Consider the following 13,119-nt stretch of genomic DNA (forward strand, 5'->3'; position numbering starts at 1 on the left):
AGGGTTGTACTATGGCTCTCATACCAGACATACAAGGCGAGTGGGACATTTTTGCAAATAATGTAAATAATGTATTTTATATCATAGTTAGAGCCTTGGTTATTTTTCCCCTAATCCCCAATACCTTAAAGAACAGCTATATAACATTTAACTTCATAATATTTCTTGGTACAGCTCGCCATTAACAATCTGAAGCTTGCTTTTAATGAGCTTAAAAAATTTATTTTAAATCAAACTTCTTTTAAATGTAACAAAACAAAATACATGCTATTCTCTAGAGCCAGAAATATTAAAAATGATACTGTGAATTTAGTCACTTTAGAAGGCTCTAGAATTGGGAGAGTCAATGAATATAAATATCTTGGCGTTTGGATAGACGAGGATTTAAACACCACGTAAACAACCTTGTCACTAAATTGCGACAAAAGATCGGTTTCTTTTACACAAACAAATCCTGCTTTCCTTTGTCCTGTAGGAAGAGAGTTGTTGAAGCTGTGTTGTTATCAGTCTTGGATTATGGTGATGTAATTTATAGACATGCTGCAACTTTGTTTTTAAAACCCTTAGACAGTGTTTATCACTCCGCTCTTAGATTTATTACAGGTGACAGGTACAGAACTCATTATTATGTTATATATGAGAAGGTTAGTTGGCCTTCTTTGGAAGAAAGGCACAACACATATTGGTTTTTATTTATCTTCAAGGCCCTCATTGGGAAATCTGCACCTTATATTTCATCCCTGTTAGAGTTGAATACTAGTAGCTATGCAACTCGCTCTGCTGACTTGTTGCTTCTTAGGGTTCCTCAAACATGTACTGCACTTGGCAAAACAACTTTTTCTTTTAACGCTTCAAGCTCATGGAATATCCTCCAACAATCAGTAAAAATGCATTTACTTCCATCACTTTCTGAATTCAGGACTCTTACTTTTAATCAATGTGCTTCACGTTGTAACTGCTTTACTTGATTTTATTTCCCAAGGCAGCTGATTTAATGATTTTATTAGATTTTATTTCATTTTTTATTTATTTTGCCCATTTATTTTGCCCATTTTCTTTTACCTACCTTGCTAATAAGAACATGTTCATGATCATAATCTGCATTCAAACTGAAATTTGTATTGTTGATTGCCTTTATGTAAGCCCTTTGTGACAAACTGTTTGTAAAAATGGGCTATACAAATAAATCTGCCTTGCCTTGCCTAATTTCTCCTTTTTCTTTTTTTTCTAGGTCATAAGAGGACAAGGCAATCCTGTTCAGTGTCAGGCAGGCTAACCATCCTGTTCAGTGTCAGGCTAAGAGTGAGTAGAAATAGTTTGGGTAGGTGACTAAGTCCCCCTTGAGGGTTTTTTGGCAACCCTCCTTCACACTTTTAATGTAAGAAATGCGAATTGTTTGTTTAACTTTGTGTGTGAAAATAAATCAAATCAAATCAAATCAAGTAAAATGCATCACAATGTTCCACTGTAAAATGGTTGGATGTGAGCATGTATCTGAGAATGTGTATAACTTTGTTCAGCACTCAAAGCTGCAGAGTAATGCCCCCAATTATCACTACCAGTGTGGGGTGCCTGACTGCTCACGGAGGTACAGAAAACACACAGGACTGCAAATTCATATGTATAGGCTGCATAGGTCCAACCTGCAAGCTGCTGGGCCTATACCGGTTGACACATCAGCTCCATCACCTGACACATCCTTGAAATGTGTGCTTGAGGCTTGTGCATTTAAGTGCGACACATTGGCCTCTCTTATTAAGCATCTGAAGATGCACATAAGGGGAGGAATGGAAACTAGATATCCATTTAGAGGTTGTGATTGCAGGTTCACACACGTGATGACTTTTGCTTCACATATTTCCAGGAAACATAGGTGTGCAGAGGATTCAGTTTTAGATGGCTTTGTTCTAGACAAGCCTATTACTACAGAACCATTGCCAGGACCCAGTCAGTCATATTTAGAAGCTGCTGGTGAACATGATGAACCAGAAATGCCATTAGCTGTGGATGAAAACCTATTTTTACAGAACCTTACACTTTTCTACTTGAAATTGCAATCTAAGCTCCTCTTACCGGCAAGCACCATACAAACCATTATTGATGGCTTTCAAAGTTTTCATGAACTAGGCCTGTCTAATTCACTTAACATTCTGAGTGAGAAATTGAAGGAACTCAGATTCTCTCAGGCCACTATAAGCAGAATCATTGATGAAATGAACAGAGATGATCTACTCACACTCTATAACAGGGGAAGGCTCAGTACAGATGTAAAGAGGAAGGCTGCTTTTAAAGAGTGTTTTAACTATGTTCATCCCATGCCTTTGCTCTTGGGCAATGATGAAAATGACAATGAATATTTTGCTCAGTATGTGCCTATACGTGAGACATTCGTGACACTGTTCAAAAATGAGTCTCTTCGCCGGCCGCCGGACATTCTTGAAATTCCTATGCAAATTGGTAAGTGTACCACCGGCTTATGGTTAGGTTATGGTTATGGTTATGGTTAGGGTTATGTTTAGGAACGATGTCATGCAAAATATAGCGTTGGATTCGCCACGGTTTTACATTAAAAATATAATATACACATTCTTTTGAAATACGTTCTGAGTGGCACGAAAAGTCCGCCTTTTAAAATACATTGGTGCGCATTTCGTGGTGAGCGGCACGAAAAACATGACGAAATCGTGTTGGTGCGCACGAAACCGAAACTAAAACTTACGTGACAGTTTCACGAATCCTCGTGAGATCGGGCTCTCAGATATGAAGTTAATGATGGTAAGGACAAACCAGCAGACCTCTCTCCCAGGAGTGACAAACTAAGTGGGCATGCAGTTCAAAACTGGTGTTTCCTTAGACTTCTCCCACTCATAGTGGGTGACAGGATTAAAGATCCCTGTGAGAATGTGGTATGGCAAATCATTTTGCAGCTGAGGGAGATGGTTGAGCTCATCTGTGCACCAGTCATTACAGAGGGCCAGGTCGCATATCTTAAGGTCCTCATAGAGGAGTACATAGACAACAGGACAAGGCTTTTCCCTAATGCACCCCTCCAACCAAAGCACCATTATCTGTGCCACTATCCATCTCTCATCATTCACTTTGGCCCACTTATTCGACTATGGACACTGCGGTTTGAGAGTAAACATACCTTTTTTAAACAGTGTGCCAGGAAATTGCACAATTTTAAAAATTTGTGCAAAACTCTGGCAGAGGCACCAACTTTTACAAGCATACTTGAGTACAGGAAACTTGTTCCCTCCTCTTGTACAAGTAGAAAGGGCCACTGATTTTTGCATTGAGGATTACAATGACAGGATCAGGGCATCTGTAGCCAGTTGTCCATTAATGCCACAGTCGGCTGTTGCTTGTAACTATGTTACAGTCAAAGGCACGCATTACAGAAGAGGGATGTACATTCTACTAGAGAACAGTGATGAAGGGCTTCTTATGGGGCATATTATGCTAGTTATTGTTCATAATTCAGTCTATTTCGTCACAGAGAAACATACATAGGTGTGTACTGTGACCTAGGAGTGGCCCAAGACAATTATGTGTGCATTAAGCAGGAAGATCTGCTGGACTACTATCCTCTTTCAGAATACAATGTGTATGATCAGTCCCTTATTGCTCTCCACCATTCTTTTCCAGAGGGAGTGTGAGCAGGGAAGAAAGTGAGGATACAGGATACGTGAGGAGAGATGTGAGTAGTACAGCAGGCTATATAGTCATAGCAAACTAAAGTTTTTATTTGCCTTGTTGATTGAACAGACTATAGTAGGAAATATGCATACAGTGTAGGGACGACAAAAATGAGAATTTTTGTTAATCGGTTAACAGAAAGCATGAATCAGTTAATTGTCCGTTAACTGACAATCTTTAATAGGCTAAAAAATAGTTCAAATCCTGCCTATGGATTAACTATTAACAACACTAACACAGTGTTTTACAATTCACTACTTAATGAGACTAGGTCAAGGAAGCAGTTTGGTCATATTTGCCTAGTCTCCCTGATGACCTTCTTACCACCATGCTTGATGAGCTTGGAGTCGAGTCTATTGACGATCTGGCCTTGATGGAGGAGAGGGATCTTGTGAAATACCTCAAACCTATCCAAAGTCGGAAGTTAATGAAGGGCATCAAGGGAGGTAAGTTCATCTTTTCACTCATTACACATTTTCCCAATCCATTACGCCACATTTCAACAAATGGCACTTGCGTGGATAACTTCTAATCACTTCATCCAGTAGTATTGACAGGAAACCAGTGTGTGAGCAGGAAGTACTGGAGCAGGACTACAGTTATAAATGTAGTCTATTGACCCCTGGCCTTACATCTTGCCCAATCTTAATTAATGAATTGTTTTTGTGCCTTCTAGGACTTTTTACTCTTAATATGGAGGTGGTCTCTGCTCCAGATCAAAGTGCTCCAAGTTCCCCAGCTGCAAGTTCTCCAAACACTCTGACCACTCTTCAAGCATTCCAGCCTCCAAATCAGTTGTTGGCCAGCCCTCCAGGCACTGCCCCAAGCATGTCAAGTGCGTCACAGCCTGGCGTACCATGGCATGTGGACTTTCATCTCAACTGAGACCAAGTATCATCAGCCATTCGACTTCGAGTGGAAAAAGAAGAAAGAACATTGCCAGATGAGAGAAAGGCCTACGTGGCCGTGCTTGTGGACCAAATGATGCAGCACGACCGCAACCCATCCAGAGCCATGTGCCACAGCGTTGTGAGAAACATTGTCAGGTAGGGATGGGATTATTTTTAATATTATCATTAATTGAAATAAAAAAAAAAACACAATTAACGTGGTACAAGTTTTCAGTCAATCCCCAGCCCCATCCCCTTCAGCTGTTGTCATTGGGATGTCACAAGGGTACAGAAGTGAAGACTTTGTAAACATGGTTTGTTTTAACCGAGCTGGTATAGTTGAGAAAACCAGACTTATTCACGTTTTTAGGAAGGTTTTGTTGTTCAGCCTGATGTTGTTTTAGCTTGTTTTTTTCCTTTAAGAAATCCTTACATTAGCTGTATGCTTATGTGTTAAGTGTCCTGGCAGGGGCGGTTTTAGACTTTCAGCTCCAGGGGTACCAATGTTAAGCGACGGCTCACCCAGCTCTTCTGCATTCACCAAGAAACAGTCAAAATAGTCCTCAAAATGCTGACCATTTTAAGTTTGATTTTCATAATATGTCTGCTAGCAATTGAGTTAACACCACAAAATAAACATTTGAACACATGCAGTAATGTCGCTCGTGTTCTGTGCTTTGCCCCCCAAACCTTACCTGAAGCTTTTGCTGGAGTTTTCTTGGAAAAAAAATGCCCTAATATCCATTGTGACGGTCGGCCTACAAACAACACATTGATAAAACAATGATATGGCACCAGTGTGAAATTACAGTAGCCTTTTTTCACCTTCATGTTTGGCATGCCATAAGCATTGCTTGCTTCATTTTGTGATTTGCGAGGCTAAAATTCGCTAGCTAGAAGGCAAGCTAGCTAGCCAGATTGTTTAGACAACTCAGGCTTATAAATGTAGATTTCATGGACAAACTTGTGAGTTCACTTCAGCGTATAAATACCAAGTAAATGTTGCAGTCATCTGCAGTTGCTGGCTCTGTTGGCGAGCCTGTCAATCTCTCTGCCCGATCCATCACACGCAGACAGGGGTGGGAGCAGCATTCAGCGCAGCGGCAGAGTAGAGGGGAACTTGCACTCTCTTAATGGATCAAACCATTATCCAAAGGGAGGAGGGGGGGGGGTGTCAAATTAGGGAGAACTTTGCCAGATTTTACATTTGGTTTGAAACGGTAAAATAAATAACACTGTTAATAACTATTTCAGCATTTATTATAAACATAAATAAATAACGCCCAATAATTCTAGGGGTGCTTAAAAAAAAATTAAGGGGTGCTCAAGCACCCCTGAAAATGGTCTAGCTCCGCCCCTGTGTCCTGGCCTGCATGCAGGTTAGTGTTCAGGTTTCTCTTTGAACCAGACTGGTTCAAAGTAGAAACAGTTTGACACTACGATACAATGAATGCAAGTTGGACCTTTTGGACCTTTTTTTCTTTTTATTTCATATTGAAATAATATAGTTTATCGTGAATATTTTGGCCACAATGGTGACAGATTTTCTAATTGTCAACCCCCTATTTTCAGGGAACATCCTAAAACATTTGGTGACATTGGCAAGCATGGTGATACTGTTGGAGACGGATGCCACTCTCTTCTCCAACAAGTAAAAACAAGAGTGGAGTACAAAAATAGGAATAATACTCTTGCTCTGCGCCGCAGAGAGGGAAGACCGCCAACAGGAATGGCGGGAGAGGCCAGACTGCCAAGAGGTCCTGTTGACCGATATGGGTAGGTGGCAATATACAGGTAAATTCTGTCAACATTTTGGTCAAAAGAATTGTATTTGACCATGAATAATCCAGAAACAGGATAAAACATACTTTTCTTGCCTACTTTTTTGACACTTTGACATGGACCCTTTTCACATGAAGCATGTTGTGGTGTCTGTCAATAGTGTTCTTCTGAGCTATAACTGTTGATGCTCAGATGTTTTTTTTTTCTTTTCTTGATCCTGAAAAAAATCAATGTGGTTACTCCATCATATACTCATGTTATGCGGCTGGCACAATGTTATGAGGATGCTGCTAATAACGTTGCATTCTAGTAGGCTACACAGTGGTTTCAGGTTTTTTATTAGTAGGCCTATATTTAGGAAATGCTGTTTTTTGTCCCGGCCGCATCATTTTAGTTTGTTACCCACCACACCACCAGTCAGCGGAATTAATTTCTGACACCGGTCCGTGGCCCAAATACGTCGGGGACTGCTGACATGATATGATTGCTGTCATCAAGTTGAACCCTTTAAAAACATTAACTAAAAAGAAGTCCCAAACTGCCAACATTTTCAGTCGTCCGTTGTCAAATGACCTCTACTCTGCTGCAGCACTGTGTTGTTTTGTTTCCCAGTGCACGTTTACAGCGCGCATCACTCAGTCACCTTGTGCACCGGGACTAAATGCATGGTGGAATCTGGCAGGGATCAGATCAGTGATTAGATTGGGGTGTTGGCTGCTAAAAATTTGCCGAAATAACTGCATAGCGGCAGCCGATCTGGTAAAAATATCGGATCAGGACACCCCTAGCTATAACCACCCCCAATAGTAATAGTATTGGTACCCTGTGATGTTCACCCCTAGGTGTGTGAGGTGGGGCCCAGCAGATTTGCCAGCAGGAGAGACTGAGGCAACATTGGAGAATATGAAGAAGGATCTGCTCAACATCTACTCAGGCATGCAATCTACTGTCTTCATGGTGAATTTTGTTTCATGCAAATTTGGGTAACTTTAGTCATTTTTCCAGATCTGCACACTGTGTGTGGGGGGTGGCCGTGGGGGGCAGCTACGAGACCAAATTGTTACTTGAGTACTAACATTCCATTTGTATATCTGTATACACAGAGGAAGGAATGAGTGGAGCAGAGAGAGCAGAACCAATAATGACAAAGACATACGTCATCCTGCGGAAATACCTTAACAAAGTGCCTGCCCCAGCGATGTCTGAGATCAAACTGTAGTGGCCGTTTCTTTTCTCTCAGAAATACCTATTCTCACACTTTGGCCTCCTGACAGACGTCGACGTCCTTCAAAAACTGCAGAAGGCAATTAGTCGACGAGGACAGACCATCCTGGATTACTGTGCAACACTGGATAACCCCAGGATCCACAATGTTCTGGCCTGCTATGATCCAGACTCTGACAAGGCAGCCTGCATCCTGTTGCTCCTAATGTCATACTTCAAAGAGCCAAAGGAGAATTTGATCCTTGAAGTTGATGTAAGATTTTTTTATTCAAATATTTAAAATGCAAAATGAGTGATTATATTAGACACCATTTATTTCCTTGGCACTGACCAATGAACAATATCTATCCTCTAATGTTAAATCTATGCTATTGTGTGTGACTGTGTTACAGCCACGTTCCACTGCAGTGGACGTCAATACTGCAGAACTCCCTAGCACCCCCTGCTTGATCATTCGAGGTATTGTCACGTGGATCTTGTATCGACATTTCCAACTCAGTATTTTGTTTTGATTCTAGGAATCTACATGACTAAAATAGATAATAATAATTACATTTGCATGGCACGTTATATCTGATACAGATCACAAAGTGCTCATAACAAATGATGTGGTATCTGTTCATTTCAGGTGACACGATGAAGCCCTCTGGATGGCTTATATCCATCGAGGGACATGTGATGGGCCCACACCCTTTGTTTTTACACAGAGTAGCTGCTTTCTTCAGCAGCTATTACGTCTTCAACCTTGAATATCCTGCCACTGGATCATCCATGCTGGAGTTCATTCAAAGGTCTGTTATGGTCATGTATAAAGATCACATTTAATCTTGTAATTCACATTATAGTATCAGCTTCCAACTCAGTGCTTATACTAAGGTCTAAAATGCTGACAAAGAAGGTACCTGAGGCTAGCCTTGTGAGACCATTTAAGATCTCGCAAACTCATTCAGTTTCACTCTGCAGATCAGTCTGGGTATCTACACGTTACACAGACTAGGGTCCAACAAATACCTACCGGTCTAATCACAGCTGTTTATTTTATTTAAATTATTTTATTTTGCGGGCTATGTGATTTTGAAACATCTGTTATGAAATGCAAACGTATTGAATGAAGTACAGCACACATTTTCTTTAAAAGCAGAACAAAATGCTTTCAGACCCTTTGTTGAAAAGGCTTGTTTGTCATACTTCCTTCCAAACAGGGTTAGCTTTAATTTACCAGCTGACCAATTGCGTTAAGATGCATTTGAACGAGATGCTACATCTCAAGGAGTTATTCTAAATAAATTGAAATTGAAATAGAGTGGCATTGTACGTTGATAGAGCCCCTTACAGTCGAAAATCAACAGACGATGCCCAGACCACTTTGGCAAACTTAACCTGAGGCACCCTGGCTAAAAATGGCTACAAATAGTTTTATGGTGAGAGGAAGAGCCAACAAGTTGAATCATTAGTGTATTTGGATGTGATATGGGAAAAGGCACAGGTGAACACCTTGATAAATGCTGCCTGCAATACATAATCATGTATTTAAAACTGAAACTATATTTTCTTATTAACAGGTGCTTCTTGAGCATCAATCCTGAAAGAGGCTCAAAGACCAAGAAGCGGACAACAATGAACCCTCACGTGAGCACCCTTTTCAGGAAATTAATTGACTTTGAGTGGGCATCATAATTTTTTGCTGCAGCAGTTGTCAGACTCCGTTTTGAGTTTTTCTTTATGTATTTTTTGAAGATAACTGCACTACTAGATTTTGTACAACGCTGTTGCGTGTGGATTGTAGAATGTTTGAGACAGAGGAGCGCCTGGCCCATTCACAACACCCCTTCATTGCTCTCTCTCTTCCTCTCTTACCTTGCCATGTAGGCCTCATTCCCAGTCTTGTACTGTTATTGTGACACAGCTGGGTAGTCTGGACAAATGTTGGCTTTCTTATGTATTAAATTAGAGTAAATAAAGAATAACATGTCTGTTACTGTTATTAAGACACAGCTGGGTACTTGATTCGCAAGTTCCTGCACAATTTCTAGGCATTTTAAGATGGCTTTGGAAAGTTACTGACTTTGAAGTTGAATTTCTTGAATTCTTGAAATTTATTGAAAGTTATGTTGAATAACCTTTATCTATAAATGAATGTCTTTTAGGTGACATTGACTTTACCTCAGAGTGTGGTGCCAGTGGGTGGGGGGGTGGGGGTTTGATGTTAACTGTACAATGATTGTAATGTGGATGTTGCCATTCTTATGTATTAAATTCAAGTAGATGAAAAAATAACTTGTCTGTTAATGTTATTTTGACACAGCTGGGTGGTTGCATTGCAAGTTTCTGCACAATTTGTCTGCCTGGCCAATTTTTGCATGACTTCCACAGTACACATTGTAAACCCACAGTAAATTACTGTCAACTTGTGCATTACTTTCACAGCACACACTGTGAAAGTACAGGGCCTTGTTGTAATGATGTACAGCAAAAGGTTGTATTTCCCCAGTACTGTACTGTAAAATCACAGTAATTGCTTTGTTTTTGAAACTGTGAAGTTGCAATATATAGTTGTGTTTTTACAACAATGCATTGTGATATCACAGATATGAAGTTACAAGAAACTGTTGTGAGTATTTTTCACATTATAATGCTGTAATCCTTGCTGTGAAAGTAATGCAAAACTTATCCAATAATTTATTGTGAAATCTCAGCGAAAAACTTTACAGTGCAGTCAACACCATTGCTGAGCATTCTTGGCTTGAAACTGCAGTGTACCAATGACAGTCTCAAAAAAACAGCTCCAAATTTCTGATATTTTACACATAACAAACTGAAGAAGTAGTCCTGTCTAACTTTGACAAAGGGATTTTATGTCACTATTCTTTTTCAGAAATGGTTTCCATTTTGAGCAGAACTAAATTACTACAATATTTCAACGAGCTTCTGTGTAATTTTACCCTGTGGGAAAAGATCACAGGTGAGCTGTAGTCAAGTGCGAAGGGGTAGGAAGAGATGGAAGCAAGCAGGCCTTGGTGAGAAAGGAATTATTGTAATGCAAAAACATACAATTATGTCATTTTGATTAAGTGGTTAAGGATTAAATCAGTGACCAGAGTGTGATTTTATGATTAAATTAAAAAGGGGCTTTCCAAGATGAGGCTGACTGAGGATGATCATGTAAGATGAGCAGTCTTGGTCTAAATTACAGTATCCAGACATTTTATGACTCTGTGGTAGCGTCTGCTTTTTTCGATGCAGTGGTCTGCTGGGGAGCTTGGAACACTGAAAGGGACAGAAAGAGACTAAACAGACTGGTCAGGAGGGTCGATTCTGTCCCTGACTGCTCCCTGGTGTGTCAATACTGTATTTATTCATTTTCATTTCTCATTCTTGTACATACTGTTTTATTATTTATTAATATTACTATGTTTATTTGCTAAATATGCTTGCTGTAACAATATGAATTTCCCCTGGTGTGGGGAGCAATAAAGGATTATCTCATCTGTTCTTAACTAGCCTGTGGTTCTTCCAATTTCTAAAAACCTCAAGTGAAATTTTCAAGTAAGAATTACTTATAGACACAATATTCTCATTCTTAAAGTATATTTTAAATTGATACATACATTGTAATTGAATAACAGCAGGAATATGAAAATTATGACACCCATGAGTCTGACTCAATGTTTGCAATGTACATGCTAAGATACTTTTGGTGTATGAGAATACAAAGAATGTAGTTTTGAGAGACTCTTGTTTTCAGTGCTTTTTAGAACTGTAGGATATGTCCCATTACGAGTGAGTTCTCCGAAGTAAAATACTGTGAATGTACAACTACATCATCTCTTGTATGATTGTTATTAAAAAATGTCAAATCATAGCATATTTCCTTGGATCATTGCTATGTACATGAATGTGATGATAAAAGGGTTCCTGACAGCACTGTACTTTTTGAAATTCTTTATCTAAAGAAAACACAATATGGTACCTAATGCACAAAGGATCTCTCTCCCTTGGGAACTCATAGTGACCCACAGATGGATCTTAGACTCTGTAGTCTGATGATACTACATTAGTCCTGCATGGGTTTCTCTCTGTGTAATCTGATCATGGCATGCAAATTCTGCGTGGTTCTCCCTCAGTGTAATTTGAGGTTATGCCTGTAATGCCCCAGTGGTGGGGATCAGAGGTGGATAAACGCCTGTGACTTTCCCTTTTCACCACTCTCTCCTGAACTGCTCAGCACTGTGTTCACTGGACCAATGATCTCCAGTTTTGCCAGACAGAGAAACATAACATACTCGTCTGTTTTATTTTTCAACACTACACAGCAAAATAGCCAGTGTTAAATCAACTCTGAGAGTGTTAAATTTAACACCAGGAAGTGTTAATTTAACAATGAAACTAGTGTTAATGTTTTTACACTCAGCTATAGTTATTTCAACTGTAGGGAGTTCAAAATTAACACTGGCCAACACTTGTCAAGTGTCAACAGTATTCTACAGTAGTGTCAGTGTATTTTTTTTACACTTAGCTCTAGTAATTTCAGCACTGTAGGAGTTCAAAATTAACACTGGCTAACACATGTGTAGTGTCAGTGTTAATGTTTCCACTCTTAGCTATAGTTATTTCAACACTGTAAGGAGTTCAAAATTAACACTAGCTAATATGTGTGTAGTGTCAATAGTATTCTACACTAGTGTAATTTTAAGAAAATGTTACAGTGACTGCGGTTGAAAATGCCACACTGACTACCAATGGATTCAGACCAATGGGTATAAAATTTGACTACCAATAAACCACCCAACCATAACCACCACAACCACCTGCCAAACCTATCAAAAAATAAACAAGACAAAAACTTCCTGAAGGAGACTGTCTTGGACATTCAGTCGAGGAGTATGCGGGAAAACCTGACTTTCTCTGGCATCCCTGAGTCCACACCTGATAACCCAGAGTCCCTTGTTAAAAACTTTATGGTGTCAGCGCTTAAAATCCCTGCGGATATGGTTAAAAACATCACTTTCCACCGCGTCCACCGGCTTGGACCCCGAGGAGGAAACCGTCCCCGTCCTATCATCGCAAAGTTCAAGCACTTCCAACAGAAAGTGCTCGTAAGGAGCAAAGAACGGGAGCTGAAAGGTACATCTTACGGAATGAATGATCAGTTTCCCAGAGAAATAAATGAGAAGTTTTATACCCCATCATGAAAGAACACAGGCAGAAAGGTAAACGGACTGCACTAGTTGTGGACAAACTATACATAGATGGGCAGCTATTTCGGGAATCTTCCATTACCCCCTGGCTCTTCTAACAACAATAATAATAACTTAAATACTTAGTATACCACTTAGTAATTTAGTTTAGAAAACGTAATAAAAAAAAATCAAAATCACGCAAATGTAAATGTGTCACTCTCCCTATCTACACTCCCCACTGGAGAACCCCCTCCTCCTCCAACTTTTCTGTCTCTCCCTCTCTATATGTTTCCCTTTACCCCTCTCCCCCTCTCACACACTCACCCCCCTCACTTTCACTCACA

At 39.9% G+C, this 13,119-nt stretch overlaps 1 pseudogene; it reads left to right on the forward strand.

Moving 5' to 3' along the window:
* Positions 1-4,527: 4,527 nt before the first annotated feature.
* LOC127536357 (uncharacterized) lies at positions 4,528-9,510 on the forward strand (annotated as a pseudogene).
* Positions 9,511-13,119: the final 3,609 nt, after the last annotated feature.

This window comes from Acanthochromis polyacanthus, chromosome 12 (assembly GCF_021347895.1).
Source record: "Acanthochromis polyacanthus isolate Apoly-LR-REF ecotype Palm Island chromosome 12, KAUST_Apoly_ChrSc, whole genome shotgun sequence".
Lineage (NCBI taxonomy): Eukaryota > Metazoa > Chordata > Actinopteri > Pomacentridae > Acanthochromis > Acanthochromis polyacanthus.